The sequence below is a fragment of the Mustela lutreola genome, chromosome 16, assembly GCF_030435805.1.
Source record: "Mustela lutreola isolate mMusLut2 chromosome 16, mMusLut2.pri, whole genome shotgun sequence".
Classification (NCBI taxonomy): Eukaryota; Metazoa; Chordata; class Mammalia; order Carnivora; family Mustelidae; genus Mustela; species Mustela lutreola.
Genome location: NC_081305.1, coordinates 53,490,409 through 53,511,958, shown reverse-complemented (window position 1 = coordinate 53,511,958; position 21,550 = coordinate 53,490,409).

Here is a 21,550-nt window from a genome sequence, read left to right as displayed (position 1 = left end):
TGGGGGACGAGAGCTCTCTTACAGACTCTGCAGGAAAAAGGGTATCGGGTGTCAGCAAAGAAAGCACAGCTCTGTCAGAGCCATGCCACTTATCTAGGCTTTGATCTCCACAAGGGAGTGCTTTCACTGAGTCCAGGAAACAGGTGATCACCCGATACCCCTGTCCCACCACGTCCTGACAAGTAAGGGAGTTTCTTGGGACGGTGGGCTACTGTAGGCTGTGGATACCACAGTTTGCGGAGATTGCCCGACCTCTCTACAAACTGACAAAAGGTGGGCTCACTTGATAGAGTGGACAGCTGAGGCAGAAGGAGCATTTTGGGAATTACAGACAGCCTTGCTGAGTGCCCCAGCACTGGCCATCCCAGATGTTACCAAGCCCTTCCACTTGTATGTGGATGAAAAAACAGGGGTGGCCAAAGGAGTTTTAACTCAGACTCTGGGGCCTTGGCAAAGGCCAGTGGCCTATCTTAGCAAGAAACTAGATCCAGTAGCAGCTGGGTTCCCCCCTTGCCTCTGCATAATTGCTGCAATGGCCCTCCTGGTCAAGGATGTGAGTAAATTGACTTTGGGTCAAAATCTTATCGTAACCACCACACACGCTATTGAGGGCCTTCTCCGGACTCCACCAGACCGATGGCTGATGAACACCTGAGTAACAGGGTATCAGGCTCTTCTCCTCAATGAACCAAAAGTGACCTTCTGATCCCCAGTGGTGCTAAATCCAGCCACACTGCTGCCAGAGGAGCTAGCTGACTATCCACACGACTGCGGGGAGGTCTTAACCCAAGTCACAGGAATAAGGCTGGATCTCAGAGACATTCCCCTCCCCGATGCCGAGATGACTCTGTTCACAGATGGGAGTAGCTACATGGTCAATGGAAAGAGGTATCCAGGGGCTGCGGTGGTTTCTCCTGAGCAGAAACTCTGGACAGTAGCCCTGCAACATGGAACTTCAGCACAAAGAGCGGAACTGATTGCACTCACTAAGGCACTGCAGATGGCCAAAGGTAAAACCACCAACATCTATATGTACAGCAGGTATGCCTTTGCTACTCTCCATATACATGGGGCTATTTATAAAGAAAGGGGCCTATTAACAGCAGAAGGAAAAGGAATTAAAAACAGGAGAAATATTGGCTCTCCTCCAGGCTATTTGGGATCCAAAAGAGGTGGCTTTTATGCATTGTCTGGGACACCAAAAGGGGACTGATCTGATTTCAAAAGGAAACTACTTAGCAGATCAAGCTGCAAAACAAGCAGCTCAAGAAACAGTGCAAGAACTGGCTACACTCCTGGCTCCAGCCCTACCAGAAAAACCGAACTATTCAGAAAAAAGATTTAAAGTATTTACAGAAATGGGTTAAATTGGACTATGAAGGGGACTGAGCTAAGACTAAAACAGGAAAAACAATTCTTTCTCGAAGACTAGGTAAGAAGTTAGTAGACCAGATACATCAGGGTACTCATTTGGGGACACGCAAACTCAAGGAGCTTATAGGCAAGCAGTTCCAGGTTTCTAAATTAGGGTGTATGGTTCCGGATGTAGTTGATAGATGTACTCAATGCCAGGCAGTTAATGTGGGAAAAACTAAGATGGGAAGAGGGAAAAGAGAAAGAGGTAAGGAACCAGGAATTTATTGGGAAATAGATTTTACAGAAATGAAACCTGGAAAATATGGGCACAAGTATATGTTGGTTTTTGTGGATACCTTTCCAGGCTGGGTGGAGGCTTTTCCCGCCAAACATAAGACAGCAGGAACAGTAGCCAAAAATATACTAGAAGAAATAATTCCTAGGTTTGGGCTGCCTCTTGCGATCGGGTCAGACAATGGCCCTGCATTTATCAGTTCAGTCTCACAGGCATTGGCCAAGGCCATGGGCACAAATTGGAAACTACATTGTGCCTATCGGCCCCAGAGTTCTGAGCAAGTAGAGAGAATGAGCCAGACTCTTAAAGAGACTTTGACAAAACTAATTCTGGAAACTGGCGGTGGATGGGTAGATCTCCTTCCTTTTGCCCTCCTCAGGGCCCAATGTACACCCTATTTAAACAAGGTGACCCCATTTGAAATAATGTTTGGGAGATACCCTCCCCCTCGCTCTGTCCTCGACTACAGGAGGTTGCCCTAGCAGAAATGACTGATCAGTCTGTACTCCAGTCACTGCAGGCATTACAGTCTGTCTTTTAAAAATCCCACTCAGGGATCCAAATTGCCCACACTGGGACAGAGACAGTGGTGGAACCACATCCTTATCAACCCGGGTACTTGGTTTGGATATGTCGCTATCAAGTGGGGAATTTGGAGCCTCACTGGAAAGGACCATTTACTGTTATCTTAACCACCCCCACAGCAGTAATAGTAAAAGGCATTAGGACCTGGGTTCATGTGGGTCACATCAAACGAGCAGAGAGTAAGGACGCCCCCCCCCCCCCCAGAGATGGGAGCTGCAGCCGACAGACCCCGCTGACCATGGACTAAATCTCAGACTAAAAAAGCTGTAAATGGGGCGCCTGGGTGGCTCAGTGGCTTGGGCTGCTGCCTTCGGCTCGGGTCATGATCTCAGGGTCCTGGGATCAAGCCCCGCATTGGGCTCCCTGCTCCGCAGGAAGCCTGCTTCCCCCCCCCCTCTGCCTGCCTCTCTGCCTACTTGTGATCTCTGTCTTTCAAATAAATAAATAAAATCTTTAAAAAAATAAAAAAATAAAAAAGCTGTAAATTTATTGTTGCTGTACTAAAGAAAATTGGAGTGATAAAATGTTAGTCTTATATGCTCGATATAACATAGAACTAGCTAAAAAGTCAAGGATTTGACTAATCTCCAAAGAAAAGGGGGGAACATAAGGGCCTGCCCCTCCCAGAGGAACTTGCTTGTGGACCCCATATGTAGGGGCGGTGCAGGCCAGGTGGAGATGTCCAATCGGTGGGGCGCGCGTATATCCACTGAGGGAATTGGGATTCAATTGGCTGCCTGTGTAGGGGCGGGGCTCAACCACCCTCATAAAGGTTGGTCTGTGAGGCTGCCAGGGGCAAGAAGCAGGAGAGCTGTTGGAGGAAGAAGAAGGAAGCAGAAGAAAGTTGGCAGGAGCTGGAGTCAGCGGAAGCTGAAGAAAGGGTCGACGGGAGCTGAAGAAAGAGTTGGCAGAAGCAGAAGAGCTGTAACAGCTCTCATAAGAGCTATAAAGGCTGTAACACCTCTTGTAAGAGCTGTAAGCACCGCCAGCGGTCCCGCCTCCAGCGGTCCAGCTGCCTGTGGCCCCGAGCCACCAGCGGTCCCGCTGCCAGCGGTCCTGACACTGCAGCCCTGAGCTGCCAGCGGTCCCAACGCCTGTGGCCCCGAGCCGCCAGCGGTCCAGCCACCTGCAGCCCCAAGACACCAGCGGCCCCAAGCCACCTGCGGCCTTGAGCCGCTAGTAGCCCTGACACCTGCGCCTCAGACGCCAGTGGCCCCGACACCAGCCCCATCCACACACCACGGCCCTCAGCAGCGTCGCTGCGGGGAATGGCCTAGACACCAGCAACCTCACTCGCTGTGGACAACCTCGCCACCCCAAGCAAGCAACGAGCGGCCTTGTCATCCTGAGCCACAGCCTCGCCAGAGCTGCATCATTCCAGGGAGCGGCTTCATCTGGGAAGAGGCCTCCTCCGTGAGCTGCCCTGCGGGAACAGCATCGTCAGGCAAGAGGCTTCCTCCAGAGTGGCCTCTTTTGGGAGCAGCCCCTGTCCAGGGAGCAGCCCTGTCCGGGGAGCGACCTCATTAGCAACGTCTCATCCTGGGAGTGGCCTCCTAAGGAGTGGCTTCATCTGCAGAGAGGCCTCATCCAGAGCAGCCACGTTGGGAGTAGACTTGCCGGGGTCATCGTCGTCACCCTTTCATAAGAGACAGCCCTGACCAGTCAGTTTGATTCTTGATGCTTGGCGCGAAATAAAGCTTTGCTTGACCTTCCCTTTTTATCAGTCTTGTTCCTTTGATCACGGACTCTAACACTTACCACATTCATTACATTTGTAAGGTTTCTCTCCAGTATGAATTCTCTCATGACACCAGAGATCTGAACATTTGATAAAACCCTTACCACATTTATGACATTTGTGTGGTTTTTCTCCAATATGAATTCTCCAGTGATTTTTAAGGTGGGAATTCTGATTAAAGACTTTGTCACAGATACTACATTTATATGGTTTCTCAATACATTTGTAAGGTCTCTGCTCAGAATGAATTCTCTGATGATTAGTAAGGACTGAATGATGGCTAAAAGTCTTTTCACACTCATTACATTTGTATGGTTTTTCTTTAATTTTTGTTTTCTGGTGCTGTGTGAACAATGAAGGATACATAAAAACCCATCCATATTTATTACAGAGGTTGGTTCTCACACCAGGAAGAAGTCTTGGAAGTGACAAAATTGAAGAACAAGTTTTGACAGACTTTTCAACTTGATTACATTCATTAATTTTGTCCTCAGTTTGAAATCTCTGCAGTTCAACCAGATGTGACTGAAAGCTTAACCCAATTCTATTTTCAAAACATTTTGTATACTTGTTTCCTGTATAGACTATATTATTTTTTATTTTTAACAAATTTTTTACTAATGACTTACCTTGCTTAAAATACTGATATGTACTTTTTCTTAAAGAAGCATGCTGTTTTAAAGGTAAATTAATCCAGGATTTGCTGTCTTGTTTATCTTTTCTACCAGTAAGATTTACAATATCTGTCACATGTACTCCTTTGGAATTTCTTTCTTCATAGCCACAGTTACTCTCAAAATCAGACATATTTCCCCAAACTTCCCTGAAGTCAAAATCCTCAAGGCCATGGCTTTCATGTCTTCCCAAGACCACTGGTTGGCATCATTCTCTGTTATTAATTTCTTTCTTTGGTAATAATTCCTTAATCATGAATCTAGCAGAGCTATCTGAAAGATAATAAAAAAACCATAGTCTTCACATTAACTAGAGTTACAAAATGGATATTACACTAAAAGTGAATAGATTGAAGAGATAAAAAAAACTTCCCAGCCAACATCTGCAAATGTTTAAGAATGCAAAGTGAACAGAATAGAACCCTTTTAATAAAAGATGACGAGTATTTCAAATTATTTTAAGGGAAGTCTACTTTCTCTGTGTGTGGTTTGTTTGTTTGTTTGTTTGTTTTTTAAGAGAAGGGGAGGGGAGGCAGAGGGGAAGATACAGAGACTCTTAAGCAGGCTCCATACCCAGGATGGATCATCTCAAGAGTCAGACGCTTAGCTGAGCCACTTAGGTGCCCTGGAAACTTATTTTCAAACACTGTATGACCAAATCGTTTACACTATGTAAATTTACATAAGTTCTGAAGGTGTATTTTTTGACCACCACACCAAAACACACACCAACTAGCAGTAGACAAATGTGGGTGCCTCATACTGTAAAGAAACAGATATTGGAGGGACTGGGTGGTACAGTCAGTGAAATGTCTGATTCTTGATTTGGGCTCGGGTTGTGATCTCAGGGTTGTGAGATAAAGCCCCACACTGGGCTCAGCACAGAGACTGCTTGGATTTTTCTCTCCCTCTCCCCCTACTCCCCTTTCTTTCTCTTTAAAATTAAAAAAAAGAAACATACAAATACATATTTACAGTATAATTGTTATATGCAAATAAATGCTGAAGCACAGCTATATATGAAGTAATAGATTGGGGCGGGGCAAATAATCCATTTACAAAATTAATGAGGGTGCCTGGCTGGCTCAGTCAGTAGAGCATGTGACATATTGGGGTTGTAAGTTTGAGCTCCATGTTGGGTATAGAGATTACTTAAAACCTTAAAAAAATTAACAAATAAATGGTAGTTATGAATTGTAAAACTAAAAGTGTAATAGAAAAATCAAGAAGAATTTAATACATCTTTGGAATAACAAAATATTCTTAGTATCTACTCTAAAGCTATCTATACTCTGCAGGATAGGCATTTTGGAACATTAACAACTGATGAATTGCATCATATTCCAAACTAGATGCTAAGATCCATAATCTGTAAATGACAAGTTAGTAAATGAAATTTTTCAATTACACCAAGGTAAGACCAACAGGTAAATAATAAATAACCACAATTACATAAAATTATAGATGGTGGAATTCTAATCCTTTCTCTCTTAATAAGAACAAGAGAAAAGATTTATGTTCCAGAAAAAGCACACAAGATAAGAATTGGAAAACATGTTAAGAAAAGTTCCCACCTATTCCCAGCAGTCTAAGTTACACCCATGTCCACTGGCTTCTGAAATATCAGTTTTCAAATAGTATTAGAAAGAACTGGGTGAAAGTAACAGTATGAAAATCACTGAGTATCGTAAGTGCATGTCTCCACAAAAACAGCAAGGAAGTTGGCAAAAACTGTCAGGATACTTCAAAACTATCCTTGAAAATAGAGGATAACTTAAGACATTGCCAGAAACAAACAAACAAACAAACAAGAAACCAAAACTCAGACTCCCTTGCTAGTCGACCTGCCCAACAAAAAATGGTAAAGGGAGGGTAGGGTATGTGCTATGGTGAGTGCTGTGAAGTGCCTGATGATTCACAGACCTGTACCCTGGGGCAAATAATACATTATATGCTAATAAAAATAATTTTTTAAAAAATGGCAAAGGGAATGAATGCCTCAGGCTAAAATGAAGGAAGAGACTAACTTGAATTCACATCAAAAATAAGGAATAGTAATAAAGACAGTGCATGTGTATCGGGTTACTGTATTACTGTATTTTTGGTTTGTTGCTCCTCTTTTCCCCTATTGATTTAAAAAACAAAACTTATTTTAAATCTACATTGATGGTCACAATATATAGAGATAAAATTTTATGATAGTAACAGAAGAGAAGGACAGGATATAGAGGAGCCAAGTTTTCATATAGTACCTTGGGAATATTGTGGGAATGTAATATATCTAATCTAATGAATTTTTTCATTTTCCAGTGACAAAATGTACTTCAAGTAAAAATTTTTATGAGACAATTTAAAGGATAACTCATTAAGGGATTACAAATATGAACATATACAAAAGCAAACCCCAAATTACATGAAACATTTACAGACTTGAAGGGAGAAATAAAAGTTGTTCTAGAATTGTATTTGGGGACTTGCAGGCCTCACTTTCAAAAATGGATAGCAGAGCTAGACCCAAGTTCAGTAAGGATACAGACGATTTTAGCCCGACTAGAAACCGATGAGTACCAGCGAACACAGAACACTGCACCCAGTAAGAGCAAAATACACTCTTCTCTACATGCATGTGGAACATTCTCCAGGACAGACCCTGTATCAGTCCATGAAGCAAGTCCCAACAAACTGAAAAAGAGCAAAATCCTATAAACTATTTTCTCCAACCACAAAAGAACGAAACTAGAAAGGAAGAACTGAAGGAAAACTGGAAAGCTCAAAAATACATGAAAAATTTGAACAGTCTTAAAAAAAAAAATCCGATGGGTCAAAGAAGGCATAACAAAGGAAATTAGAAAATACTTTGAGAGAAAAGAAACAAAACCACAATATAGCAAAGGTCACAGCATAGTTTTGGTGTGGACATGCTTATAGTCCTGCAGCGTGAAAGCAGTTTTACTGCTGGATCGAGAGCCCTACCCTACTCCCCGGTCCGACACACTTCTGATGTGCAGTGAAAGCAGAACTGAAGAAACGTCTGGGGGTCTTGAAGAGGCAGAGAACTCTGGGGCCCCAGATGCTGATGTTTCCCAACCCCAGGAGATGGTCTCACAAATATACAGAATGGGGTGGATCCTGGAAAAGGCCTGGTGCCAGGACTGGGGAGTCTTCAGCTCTGACCCGTGTGGAGTGGGAACAAGAATGGGACTGAGGCCAAGGACCTTAATTAAAACCAGCCTCCCGGGGCGCCTGGGTGGCTCAGTGGGTTAAGCCGCTGCCTTCGGCTCAGGTCATGATCTCAGAGTCCTGGGATGGAGCCCCGCATCGGGCTCTCTGCTCAGCAGGGGGCCTGCTTCCTCCTCTCTCTCTCTCTCTCTCTCTCTCTCTCTCTCTGCCTGCTTGTGATCTCTGTCAAATAAATAAATAAAATCTTAAAAAAAAAAAAGAAAAAAAAAAAAACAGCCTCCCACTGCTCCTTAAGGTCAAGGGACCAAAGAAGTCATAGGGGCAGGGTGTTCCGGGCTGGCTCAGTCTGTATAGCATACGACTCCTTGTCTCTGGGTTGTAGGTTTGAGCCCCACACTGGGGGAAGAGAGTACTTAAAAATCTTTTTAAAAAAGAGGTCATAGGAGCATATAGTAGAGAGCCACAGGTCATGATAAAAATTTTGCTTTGGTCTTTGCATGAGCTAGAGATTGTAAGGCTACACTTCCACATGTCTGAAGAAAGGAGTGACAAGGGGAAGGAAAGTGAACTTTCCTCCAAGAGCTCACAAGAAGGAAAAACTCTCCCACTGGGAGAAAGGTCCCCAAACACTATTTTTTTTTTAAAGATATTATTTATTAATTTGACAGAGAGAAATCACAAGTAGATGGAGAGGCATCCAGAGAGAGAGAGAGAGAGAGGTAAGCAGGCTCCCTGCCGAGCAGAGAGCCTGATGCGGGACTCGATCCCAGGACTCTGAGATCATGACCTGAGCCGAAGGCATCGGCTTAACCCACTGAGCCACCCAGGCGCCCCTCCCCAAACACTATTGATGGTGCGGCCCCCTCTCTGCCCTTCTGGGCTCTTGCCTGTGTTCCCACCCATTGTCTTTTTCACTGTTTTCACCTTGCTCTCCACAGTCTGGGGCTCTTTCCCCTGCTCCAAAATAAAGGTGTTATTCAGGTCAGGAAGAGGGATTCCTGCTTAGAAGAAGAAAGGAATATGATGTGCTGTGTCTTTTCCAGAATACACATTCCAGCCTTTTGTTCAGCTGACACGAGAGGACGTTACAGATGTGTCTAGAAAAAATTTTTTCACAAAGTTGTTCAGTCTGTCCTTCTGAATGCTTAAGGGATATTTTTAAATATTGATATCCAGCTCTCTTCCAAGAACTACTGAGTCAAAAGTACTGGGATAAAAGTGGATCCAGAATCAGATATTTTTTAAAGTTTGCTGGAAGGTTTCTTCTTACTCAGTTTTTGGCAGTGCCCCTAAGCTAGGGTGGAGTGGGGAGATCATCTGAAGACAGGGCGAGGTGAAAGTCTACATGCTGCCTCATAAACTTTTTCACGTCAGAAGGTACATGGCCTCAATCTCAGGCCAAGGGCTCCTAAGAGACTCACTGGGGCAGCCCCTGACTTCTGGAGGGACATTATCCTCACCCAGGGAGACCAGGTTCCTGTAGTTCTGCACCACCATGCCCCTGTACAAGGCCCTCTGGGCAGGGTCCAGACACTCCCACTCCTCCCGAGAGAATTCGATGGCCACATCCCTGAAGGTCAAGCGTTCCCGAAATGAAAAAAAAAAAAAAAAAAAAAAAAAAAAAAAAAAAAAAAAAAAAAAAAAAACACTTCAACAAGGAAGCTTGGGTAGTGTTTGAAAGACTCGCGGATCCCCTTATGTCTCTCCTCGGTGGTGAGGAGAGCCTGCAAGAGTTGTTGGCAATCGTCCCAGGTGGGCTGATGTGTGACTAGAATGGATTCAATTAAGGCGGTTAGGGCTATGGGGTCCTGTGAAAAGGAAGGGTTATGGGACTTCCAGTTGTATAAGTCGGAGGCTGAGAAGGGCCAATATTGGAAGTTCCCTGGCCCTCCTCCTTGGCGCAGGGGAAAGAGCTTGGAAGTTCCTTCCTGTGTTGGTTCCCTGCGACCTCTAAGTCTTCCCGCCATTGGGGATGGCAAGGGGTCGCGTCCTTCAGGTGGGTGATCTGGCTCCCCTGTGGAATTTGGTGCTTGTACAGGAGGGGGAGATTGATAAGGGGGAGGTTCTTCGGTTAGGAGGTCTATTAAGGGGGAGTCCTCAGGAGGAAGGATCTTTTGTGGTTTAGGACGCCGCGGAGAAGAGGGATCGTTATTAGAGGAAGAAGAAGGTTTGGGAGGGTCGGTAGGAATTAGGATAGGGTGTGGGAAGGGGGAGCGGAGGGTACTGGGGGAGGAGTAGTGTCTGGAAGGGGTTTAGGCTTTGGGTGAGCGAAGGGAGAGACCCAAGGAGGAGGGTCATCAACCAGGCTTTCCCAGACTACGATATAAGGTACTTGGTCCGGATGGCCTTGGGGTCCCTGATTGAAGACTCGCTCTTTGACCTGCAAAATAACATTAATGTTAAAAGTTCCCTCTTTGGGCCATCCAACATTGAGGGTGGGCCATTCTGAAGTACAGAGAGTCTGCCATTTTCTTCTTTTGACTTCCACCGACAGGTTGTTAGCTCGGATTTGGACGCCTCTCCAGTGGCCTAAAGTGAGACTCAGAGGGGTGGTAAGAGTCTGTCCCATTTTGGAATCAAGGGAAACCCAAAGGGCAACGAGAAAGACACACAAGACAATAAACGAGCCGGCAAAGAGAAACGCTGCGCGATTTCGGTGCAAAACCGAAAGTAAAGATTCAGACGGCCGTGAGGAACTGTGAGTTTCCTCTGTGGCCCACAGACGGACGTATCCCTCGGATACGTGTGGGGCCCCGAAAAAATGGGCCCCTCTGATCCCTGGGGCGTCCCCCAGGGTGGCAGGGGAGAAGTCCGAGTTCGTCAACTCCTTCTCAAGCTGCCCAGAATACAGAGCTACTACACGTAGTAGTACAGTCCTATACAGGCGTATAGGCAGGACAAACGGGAAATGAGAACACGAGACAGGAGACGAGAACACAGTTATTAAGACTTAAATGCTGGCCAGCTCACCTCCCGGTGGGAGTCGGTTGGATCCTTGGGCAGGAGTCCGATGATCTCGGTGGGACCTCCAAATGAAAGACTCGCGGATCCCCTTACCCAAGAATTCAACACTGCCACAGGATGCAAACAGCAAGAGGTTCTTTATTGTAGCGCGGGCGCCTGCAGGTGGTCAGCAGCTCCTGCTAGCTGAGCACACCAGGCTGGGGTGGTGCAGGATTTTTATAGACTGGTACAAACAAGTTTTGGGTGGGGCGGAGCTGATTGGCTGACAATTTGAACATTTGAAAAAGGCATACTTGGTGTTAGCGGATTGGCTTTGGGGGACCCGCAGGCGCGAAGAAAAAGGCGGGAAGGGGAAGTAAGGAGGGAGAAGTTAGACCTTGTTACTCAGCAGAAAAACATCCTGTCTACGTGACTAGGCGGCCCCCTGCCTACGTGACTATGCCTCAGTTATTAGCAGAAGGTATCTTGTTCAAACAGGAGACAAGTGTCATACCCTAAAAGCCAAGCTGTTACAGAAAGGCAAAAGAGCAGTTAATTAGTTAACAACTGGGGGGAAGGGTCTTTCAGTGTTCTTGATGAGGGAGCACGAGGCTGGCTGAAGACAAAACAAAAGCTGGCGCCTTGTACCTCCCCCCCTCCATCCACTCCCCCTCAGTCCTATGTGTAGCATCCCTCAGGCAGCCCTGACTGCCATGAACAATAAGCAAATAGTTAACTTGCAGAGCTCACAATCCTGCTAGACAGGAGTCTCCCTTGGCTTAGAAATGTCCTAAATCTCACTAACAAAGATGATTGATAGCAGGATTGTGACAACCCACCAAAAAGTCTCCCAACTATCTTAATGTTAATGGCTGGTCTAAAGACAACATTGATCCAGCTGCAAAGGCAAGGCCTCCGGTAGGCTTGGGACATCCTGGCACCTTGTAGGCCCTCTTTAGCATATGAAAACTCCACTGACACCTCCCTGCCCCTCACCTTCCCCCAACTGCAGGGTACTTAACCTGCCATCCCTCACAACCCAGGGCAGCAGCTCTTCCTGCCCACGGGTCCTGTCCCCATGCTTTAATAAACCACCATTTTGCACCAAAGATGTCTCAAGAATTCTTTCTTGGTCATCGGCTCCGGACCTCAGCCCACCGAACCTCACCTAGGTTCTAGAACTTCATCATTCTCATCTTCACACAAACTGTGAGCAGGAAAGGGATGCCAGTATCGATTCAACTGAAATGAATGTTCAGCATCATTTTGAGCAAGAACAAATAATTGTCAGCAATTTATATATCCCTAGTTTTATTATGTTTTTCCATCAGAAGATATCAGATCCACTAAAACAGTGGAGACTGCCCATTTTTGTGGAAAATAAAAGAACTATATACATGAAAACTGTCCAGCACACGGTTGATTATGTGGACATGGTACATATTATGTCCTCCACACTAGTGATAGGTCTACACACCTAGAGGATCTAGAGCAGAGAGGTATCTTCAGGTGTGACAAACTATCTGTAAAAATATAAGTTACAGGGGTGCCTGGGTAGCTCAGTGGGTTAAGCCTCTGCCTTTGGCCCAGGTCATGGTCTCAGGGTCCTGGGATCAAGCCCTGCATCGGGCTCTCTGCTCAGCAGGGAGCCTACTTCTCTGTCTCTCTCTCTGCCTGCCTCTCTGCCTGCTTATGATCTCTCTCTCTCTGTGTCCAATAAATAAATAAAATCTTTAAAAAAAATATATATATATATATATATATATAAACAACATGTTTCCATTTAAAAGTCAGACATTTAACCATTATGGAGTTTATTAGCCAAATTGAGTTTATTCTAACAACAACAACAAAAACCCAATTCATGAGGAGGAACTTTACTAATGTATGTTAATTTCACAGATTAAGTAAAACACAGGTTGGTCATAGCAGATCTGGGAAGAAATACTGGATGATTAAAAATCATGCCAAACAGGCCATTTAAAAACCTGTTATTGAGCAAGACCAGTCCACCAGGCATCACAAATTCTAGTAAGTGATGGAAGGATTTCTGCCACAGGTGAGGCTGAAGCCCAAGGATCAGCCAGGCTCCTATCAGTCACCACTGATGACTGATGATGATGCCTGAGGCCTGACGGGGTCGGGGGAGACACCCCATTTCCATTAGCAATTGGACCTGTATTTGCAAGACATTTCCCAACCTACGTAAAGAGGAAACTTTACTGAAAGAACAAAGACATGACCAAACACTGACAAGCGTTAATTCTTCCTGGAAAATGTGGTGATGTAAACACCTCACGATTCAGAAATTCAGAGCAATTCAAATACAGAAGAAATGTGGGGTTTAAAAGGAAAAACAAACAAACAAAAAACAGTCTCCATAAGGCTGAGGAGAATCACTTTGAAAAGAAAAAAATGGAGAGCCTTGCCAAACAACACATGAACCTGTTAATGTGTGTGTTACCTGAAACTTTTCAATCAATGAAATAAATAGCTACAAAATATACATTAAAAAGACAAAGAGACAACTTTAAACAGGGAGTACTAAGTGGAACACAGTACTTTGAGATTACACTATGTGAGGTTTTCCGAGGCAAGATCAGAAAGCAGAGGGCAAGAAAGATTGATGTTTCACTGCAAAACACTGCTAAACTAAGACAGACACAAGCATGTATGTAAAGAATTAAACCACAAAATATAAGATAGCTCCTAAAAATACATCAAAGGAAAACAGCAAAGTTTGAGTCTACAAAAATAATGCAAATTACAAGTTGGTAGAAAATGGAAATACAAGGGATTGTCCTCCCCCCCCCCCCCAATTTTCAAAACACAAAGAGATTACAGCACCAAGTTTTGCTTACATTGGCAGGGGAGGGAGTCACACATGTGGGACGGGGTACTTTGCAGCTTCAGGGGACTGCATCGGACAGAATCTGTCCCCGTGTAATGCACCATCTTCCACCTCGTAATCACAGGTCAAGTTACCCAACCCAGAGAAGTCCCCTGACGTCTGCAGAGAGAGATGGGTCTGCTCATACGCAGCCACTGTGGCATTCTTTATACCAATGAAAGATGGTGAAGGTCCCACACGTCTTCATTAAGAGACTGCCCCTGTGAGGATCGAAGAGCGAGTTGTGTCTCTGTTTATTAACATGAAAACAATGACTAGACATGCTGGGTACATTTTTTTTTAATTTACAAAATAAAATGTTACAACAAACTTCATTGATCGTTTTTTTTCTAAAATTTTATAACAATGTGTAAATGCATTTTTGTAAGGTTTGAACTGCTTCTTGCCACGGAACTGACAACAGTGGTTCCCCACTGAGACATGAACAGTGGAGGGCAGGACAGGGAAGGGTGTCCCCTTCTCATTACGTCTTACTGCCTAAGCTGCTGCTTTGTGAGGAGTTTTATCAGTCAGTACATCCATACACACATGAGTCACTCATCCATGTGGTACTGAAAATAAAAGAGATACAATACTTAAAAATAATGGTGGAACCAGAATTTGCCCTCTGACAGCAGAGAGTTCTGTGCTCTGCATCTTGGCTACATAACCACCATTTTTACCTAAAACATCTTCTGCACAAGAGTTGCTACAGGAACACCATGATCTCTGTGAGATAAATGCGCTGAGAATGATTTTTAAAAACCTCTTACTGTTATTTAGGTTGATTCCATTTTTAAAGCCAATTATGGATGAAAACATCCTACTGATAATCTATTCCTGAACTTTATTCTAAATCGTTATTCTAAATCGTATTTTATTTTTTATTATTATTTTTTAAGATTTTATTTATTTATTTATTTGACAGAGAGAGATCACAAGTAGACAGACAGGCAGGCAGAGAGAGAGAGAGGGAAGCAGGCTCCCTGCTGAGCAGAGAGCCTGACTCGGGCCTTGATCCCAGGACCCTGAGATCATGACCCAAGCCGAAGGCAGTGGCTTAACCCACTGAGCCACCCAGGTGCCCCTAAATCGTATTTTAGAACCAGAAACACTCTGTGTGGTTCACTTGTTTAGCTTTGAATGCATTATAAAGTCAGGCAGGGCTGATTTCCTCTTCTTGTGCTTGTTTTCCAGAATTTTCCAACTATCCATACACGTTAATATGTGACTTCCACATGTAGCTTCTTGGCTCCTGGTCTGACAGCTGACAGCATACACCTGATGTGAAGCCCACCAGGATGCAGGATGCATCCGGGGTGCCCCCTCACAGGTTCTACATCACTGGGGCACAAGGAGATGGAGTCTGAGTGGAGGGAGACGGACTGAGGGAAGGCCTGGGGGAGTGTGCACAGACACAACTCAGCTGGACACTTCAGGGTCAGAGAAGGTGAGCGAGTCCTTCAAGGGCGCAGCAGGAATGAGAGACAAAGTCATCCCAGAATATGACTGTACCTGACAGCCAGCCATTCCTGACTCCTTCCTTTCCTCTTCCTCCTCGTCCACGCTGCTGCTTCCTCAGACAAGATCGGCCTTGAGAATTCAATCCTAGGGGTCAAGAAGCTGCAGTTGAATGCTTAGAATCAATCGACGTCCTTCCTGTACCACAACGTCAAACACGAAGCCCTCTCCGTGTGGAAAAGACAGTCCTCTGCTGCCCACTGCCACAGGAGGGGGCACAGGGACAGTGACTTCCTCCAGACACCAACCAGTGAGTGTCCCCACCCCTTTCTTCAGAACTGGCTCCTGCCCAGGTGAAGCCCCCCACAACACACGACAGCAGTGGGGACCTGGGCTGGACCCGACACTCCCCTCCAGGTCACAGAACCACCCTGATCACACCCCACACAGAGCACGCCCTCCCCCCCTCCGGGTCAGGTGCTGCTGTCAGCCTCCAAGATGGAGGACCCAGAGCCTTGGTGATGCTGGATCCACACCGGAAGCACGTGGGGCACTTCAAGTGGTACTGAGGCTGAGTCCTGTCCTCCCCTCCGACCACTGTAGGGGGCATCTCTGGGAGGGACACCAGAGCTGTGTCTGCAAAATGCTTCAGCAGTCCCGCATGACGCTGGGTGCGGCACACTCACAGCCCAGCACACCTAACCTTCTGGCTCTGCTCACCCCTGGGCCCTGCTGTCATGAGTGTCCAGCCAGTGGAAGGGGAAGGAGCAGAGAGAAACATGCAGAGCAGGCAAAAGGGACCAGAACTGAGGGTGAGGGAGTACGTGGACAGTTAAAGGGAATGGAAGATGAAGGGACAGAAGCCAGAGAAGGTATCACTGACAGGTGATCTCAGAACGAAAGACCCAAGGAAAGAAGAGGTTTTGCCACTTGCATGTGAGGGGCCAGAGACTTCTAGGCAGAAGGGCACCCCTGTGAAGACCCTGGGATGGTGGCATTCTAGGCTCCAGAAAGGACAGGGAGGCCTGTATGGCTGGAGCAGGGTGAGTGGAGGAGACAAAGAGCAGGTAAGATCAGAGTATTAAAGCGATCAGATCAGAAAGTTCCAGAGCAGATCAGAATTCTTCACACTTTTTCTCCCATACCTCAGAAGACTTTTGGAAACCATGTATCCCCTTATCCATCTTGAGTAAACATCTAATTTTTATTTTTGTCCTAAGTTAAAACACTAATAAGTAACAGCTTGTATACTTTGCAAACATGCCAGGATGCCCCCTAGGCTGTAGGAAATACAGGGTCTCCCTACAAGCAGAGGCAGAGTGCAGGAGACACCTGGAGGAGTTTGTGGGGTCATCGCTGGATATATTAAGAGGAAGATGCCAGGCTATCATCCCAGCAGAGATGTCACAGAGACAGCTGGATACAGGGCCCTGGTTTCAGGAGAGAGGTCTGGTGGTCTGGGTGGAGTGGTGCAAAGTGACGTCGGTGTTCAGAGTTATGAGATGAACTGACATGGAAAGGTAGGAGGTGGAGACAGAAGAGAAGGGGTTCAGGGAATAAGCCAAGGGGTGACCGGAAGATGGATCTGCTTAAAAAAAAAATACTGGGATGTGGAAACCCAAGAGAAAGTGCTTCACGTCCCCAGTGACTCAGACATGGAGAGTGTCTCAGCAGCATGGTGGATATGAAAGTGAGGACTGGGTGGCTCAGGTGGTTAAGCGTGTGCCTTTGGCAGCCAGTGTCCAACACCTGGTCAATGCAGGAAAGAGAAACTTGTTCCTTTCCTCAAACTGGATGGGCCCCACATCCAGAGCTCTCTGCTGTAGCCGTCCAGTGGGTCTGGATTTTTGTTCTGAGGGCAACAGGAAGCCAAAGAAGGGATTAAAACCAGGGGATTCCTTCCAGGCTCTATTTGTCCCTCTGCTGTCACCCATTGCCCGTTTTTCTGTCCCAGCACCACCTCTGTCTGCCAGGGCTCCAATTCTTCTATTCTTCTCTGACGGTCTCCATCAGATGTATCTGCTCCTTGCTGCCCCACTCCTACCACCAGTTAAGGTGACTCTCGTCTAATGTGCTACCCTTCACCTCTCTGGAGATACGTTTTAATCTGGATCTCTCTATTCTCCCTCTACTTTCTCTGGTTCACTCCACTCATACTCTCTCTCCACGTCCACCTGCTCTACACTGTTCTACCCTTTCTTCCTGTCTCACACACGTAGTCTTTCTCACTCTCGCTGGCTGTCTGCTCGCCTCACACCCTCACACAAGTATAGAATAAAGATGTTCTTTGCCTGGGAAGAAGCCCTACTAGAAAGTAGGGAACGCAAACACCATGACAAGCACAGCCAGTGGCATGCAGTTTGTGCGGAAGAAACCCTAAGGCGGCGAGTACAAAGGAGAGGACTGCCGGCTCCGGAGGTCTCGTAGGTGGAGGGGCGTCAGGGGATAGGGAACCCCAAGGCCATGGAGATGTGGCGGTCGGTTCTGCACGAATGCCTCTGCCCTGGGGGACAGGGAGGGAAGGCTCCACACACAGCGCGGCTGAGAGGGGCAGGGGCCGGAGCATGGCGGGAGTCCCGGAGGGTTTTTTCCAGCAGGAAGATGAGGCAGGCTCAGTCTACCTGGACGGAAAGCGAGCATCTGCCCTGGCGACTTTAACTCCAAACAGATGTGAACCCCTGGACCCACAATGGAGCCCCCAGGCCTGGAATGTCTGATGATGCTGCTGGGAATCATCGGGCGCGGGACACGTGGGCAAAGGGGTTTTATCGAAGGTGGCGATCCCGAACCCTGGGTGCTGAGGACTGCAGCCCGGGGGCAGGGGGACGGTCCCGCAAAGACCAGTGTTGAACAAGAAAATCTGACACTGACTCACCTTGATGAGGGAGCAGGAGGCTGGCTGAGGACAAAGCAAAAGCTGGCGCCTTGCATCCCCTCTTCACCCGCTCCCCTCCGTAATATGTGTAGCATTCCTCAGACACCCCTGACTGCCATAAAACGATAAATAGTTAACTTGCAGGGATCGCAATCCTGCAGAACAGGAATCTCCCTTGCTCTACAGATGTCCTAGAGACCTAAACAGGGAGGTTACCTTATCAATAGCACAAATTTCCAGAGGCAAATAACTCTCAGTTCCTGAAGCCCTAATGTCTCCCTCCCACCATAAACTGGAGGAGGCTGAGGTAGAAGGGAATGTAAATGATAGCAGGATCATAACACCCCACCAAGAATCTCCCAACTATCTTGATGTTAATGCCTGACCTAAAGACGACATTGATCAAGCCATAAGGGCAAGGCCTCCCCCCCCCAACCCCCGGCACCTTGTAGGCCCTCCTTAATATGTGAGAACTCTGTTGAAACCTCCCATCCCTTCATCACCTTCCCCCAACCGCAAGGTATATAACCTGCCATCCCTCACAACCCGGGGCAGCAGCTCTTCCTGCCCACAGGTCTTGTCCCCATGCTTTAATAAACCACCATTTTGCACCAAAGATGTCTCAAGAATTCTTTCTCGGTCATCGGCTCCAGACCTCAGCCCACCGAACCTCACCTAGGTTCTAGAACTTCATCAACCTGACTATGCCCTTCCTTCCGCTTCGGCGTCTGCAAGATGCTGCGGGCGCCTCGTGTGACGGGGGGTTGGGGGGGGGGTCATGGATGGTGGCCTGGTCTGGACAAAAGGGGCGTGACCCACGTAAGGGTGGAATCTGGACCTCAGCCCCGCCTTGGGATGTTTCCTGCCTTTTCAAGCCCAAAGTACTTCAGTGTCTCACAGACGGAACAGTCTCCTGGCTAATTTAAATTAATGTTTCAAACAATGTCAGATTAGTGTAAGGGTCTGCCCCTCCCAGAGGAACTTGCTTATGGACCCTGATGTAGGGGTGGGGCAGGCCAGGTGGAGATGTCCAATCGGTGCAGCATGTGTATATCCACTAGGGTGGATTGAGATCCGATTGGCCACCTGTATAGGGGTGGGACTCAACCAACTGCATAAAGGTTGCTGCGAGGCTAGCAGAGGGGGAGGAGAGCTGCCTCGGGAGCAGGAGGAGAGCTGGGAGCAGAAGAGCCCATGGGAGCGAAGAGTCAGCGGAGTGGAGGAGCTATAACAGCTCTTGTAAGAGCTATAACCGCTGCGACCGGTCCCACCACCGGCGGTCCCTGCGCCTGCAGCTTCCAGCCGCCTGCAGCCCCACCTCCAGCGGCCCTGAGCCGCCGCCTGCAGCCTCTAGCCGCCTGCAGCTTCCAGCCGCCTGAGGCCCTGCCTCCGGCAGCCCTGAGCCACCTGCAGCCTTCAGCCACGTGCAGCTTCCAGCAGCCCTGAGCTGCCCAGACACCAGCGGTCCAGCTGTCAGCGGTCCCTCGACGCCTGTGGCCCTGAGACCCCAGTGGTCCAGCTGTCAGCGGTACCTCGACGCCTGCGGCCCTGAGACCCCAGTGGTCCAGCTGTCAGAGGTCCCTCGATGCCTGCGGCCCTGAGACTCCAGTGATCCAGCGGCCCAGCAGTCAGTGGTCCCGAGATACCAGTGGTCCAGCAGTCCAGTGGTCAGCGGTCCCCACGCCTGCAGCCCCTAGACGTCAGCAGTGCCGAGACACCAGCAGTCCAGCGGCCCAGCAGTCAGCGGTCCTGATGCCTGCAGCCCCTGGATGCCAGCGGTCCCGAGACGTCAGTGGCCCAGAGATGCCAACGGCCCCTAGCCACCAGCAGCCTTGCCGCAAAATGCCTTGCCACCCCGAGCCACGAGCGGCCTTGTCCGCAACGGTGGCTTCCTCTGGGTGGCAACCTTGTCAAAGTAGCATCGTGGGGAGCAGAGTCTGTGTCATCCGGGTTGTCCTCCTTGTCGCTGTCATCGTTGCCTCTTTGTCGTCGGGAGCAGCCTCGTCCGGGAAGTGGTCTTGTCCAGAATGGCGTCTTCTTGGGAGCGGCCTTGTCTGGGGAGCAACCCCATGGAGCAGCGGCCTCATCTTGGGAGTGGCCTCTTCTTGGGAGTGGCTCCGATCATGGAGCGGCCTCATCTGTGGAGCGGCCTCATCTGTGGAGCAGCCTCGTCCGGAGCGGCCTTCTTGGGAGTGACCTTGTCGGGATCACCGTCCTCGCCTTTTCGTAAGAGATAGTCCTGACCGGTCAGTTTGATTCTTGATGCTTGGCACGAAATAAAGTTTTGTTTGACCTTTGCTTTGTATCAGTCTCGTTCCTTTGATCACGGACCCTAACAATTAGAAGTGTGTATTCTATTAGAAGCGGAGATGTTAAATTGGAACGGGTTTTGCATTTTTTAAAGAGATTTTATTTATTTATTTGACAAAGAGATCACAAGTGGGGGGGGGGGCGCAGGCTCCTCACTGCGCAGAGAGCCGGATGTGGGGCTCGATCTTATGACCCTGAGATCATGACCTGAGCTAAAGGCAGAGGCTTTAACCCACTGAGCCACCCAGGCGCCCCTAAATTGGAACTGGTTTAAGTAAAAGCTCAGCGGGTGTTGTTGGGGAATACAATTTTTTTAAAAAATCGTCTCACAAGCCAGCAATCCTCTCCACAAGTGTACAGAAAGAAAACAGTTTCATTAGTGAATAAGCATTAAACCAGAATGTGATGTGCATCAGAGGCAGTCTTGAGAGACTGCAAAAATGAATCTCACCCTGTGAGAGAAGACAAGGCGATACGACCGATGTGTTCTCAAGAAAGATCATAACTAGTCCTCGGGAAGACACGACAGCACCATTTGTTATACATGTTCTTCCTGACATCACCAGGTAAGCTGGTGGCCGTTTATGTTAGCTAATTGGCTTTAACCAAAGGGAAAACAAACTTAGCTTTATGACAGGAGGGAGTTTTGCCACTAGGAACAAGGCAAGTTATGAGTTAGGCACCTATCCTTCCACAAGAATTGGGAGATAAAGAGATATTCCCTTTTATGTTTATATTTCAAAGAGAGGGCTCCCAGATCCTTGAGCAAACATTCCTGAGTTACAGTGTTGGTAAGAGCCTGATTTAGCTTTTCAAAGACATACAAACATTTCAAACAGGAAGACAAAGAACTTACAAGTTTCTAAGGGAAATGCTCTAGGAAAAGGGAGAAAGAGAAGTCTCTTCGCTTTTTCTTCCCCCAAGAGGGAAGAAAAGAAAAATATTCTCACATTTTTAAATGTGAAAAGAAAGAGGTTTTCACATTTTTAGTTTACATTTTTCCTTACAGAAACAACATACATTCGTTTCATTAAAACAATATTGTTTTTTGACACCCACGATGTGCTCACATGTCAGGAACTGTGCTGGGAACTTCACATACCGTTTGTGAGTTAATTCTTGTAATACCCTCGGAATTGGGTTTTAGATCACCATTTTCCTCAGGAGGATTTAGATGCAGGGCTTTCCCTTTCTGCGGGCAGTTTCCCTGTGTCTCTTCTGTTTCCTTATGACTGATCGTTAA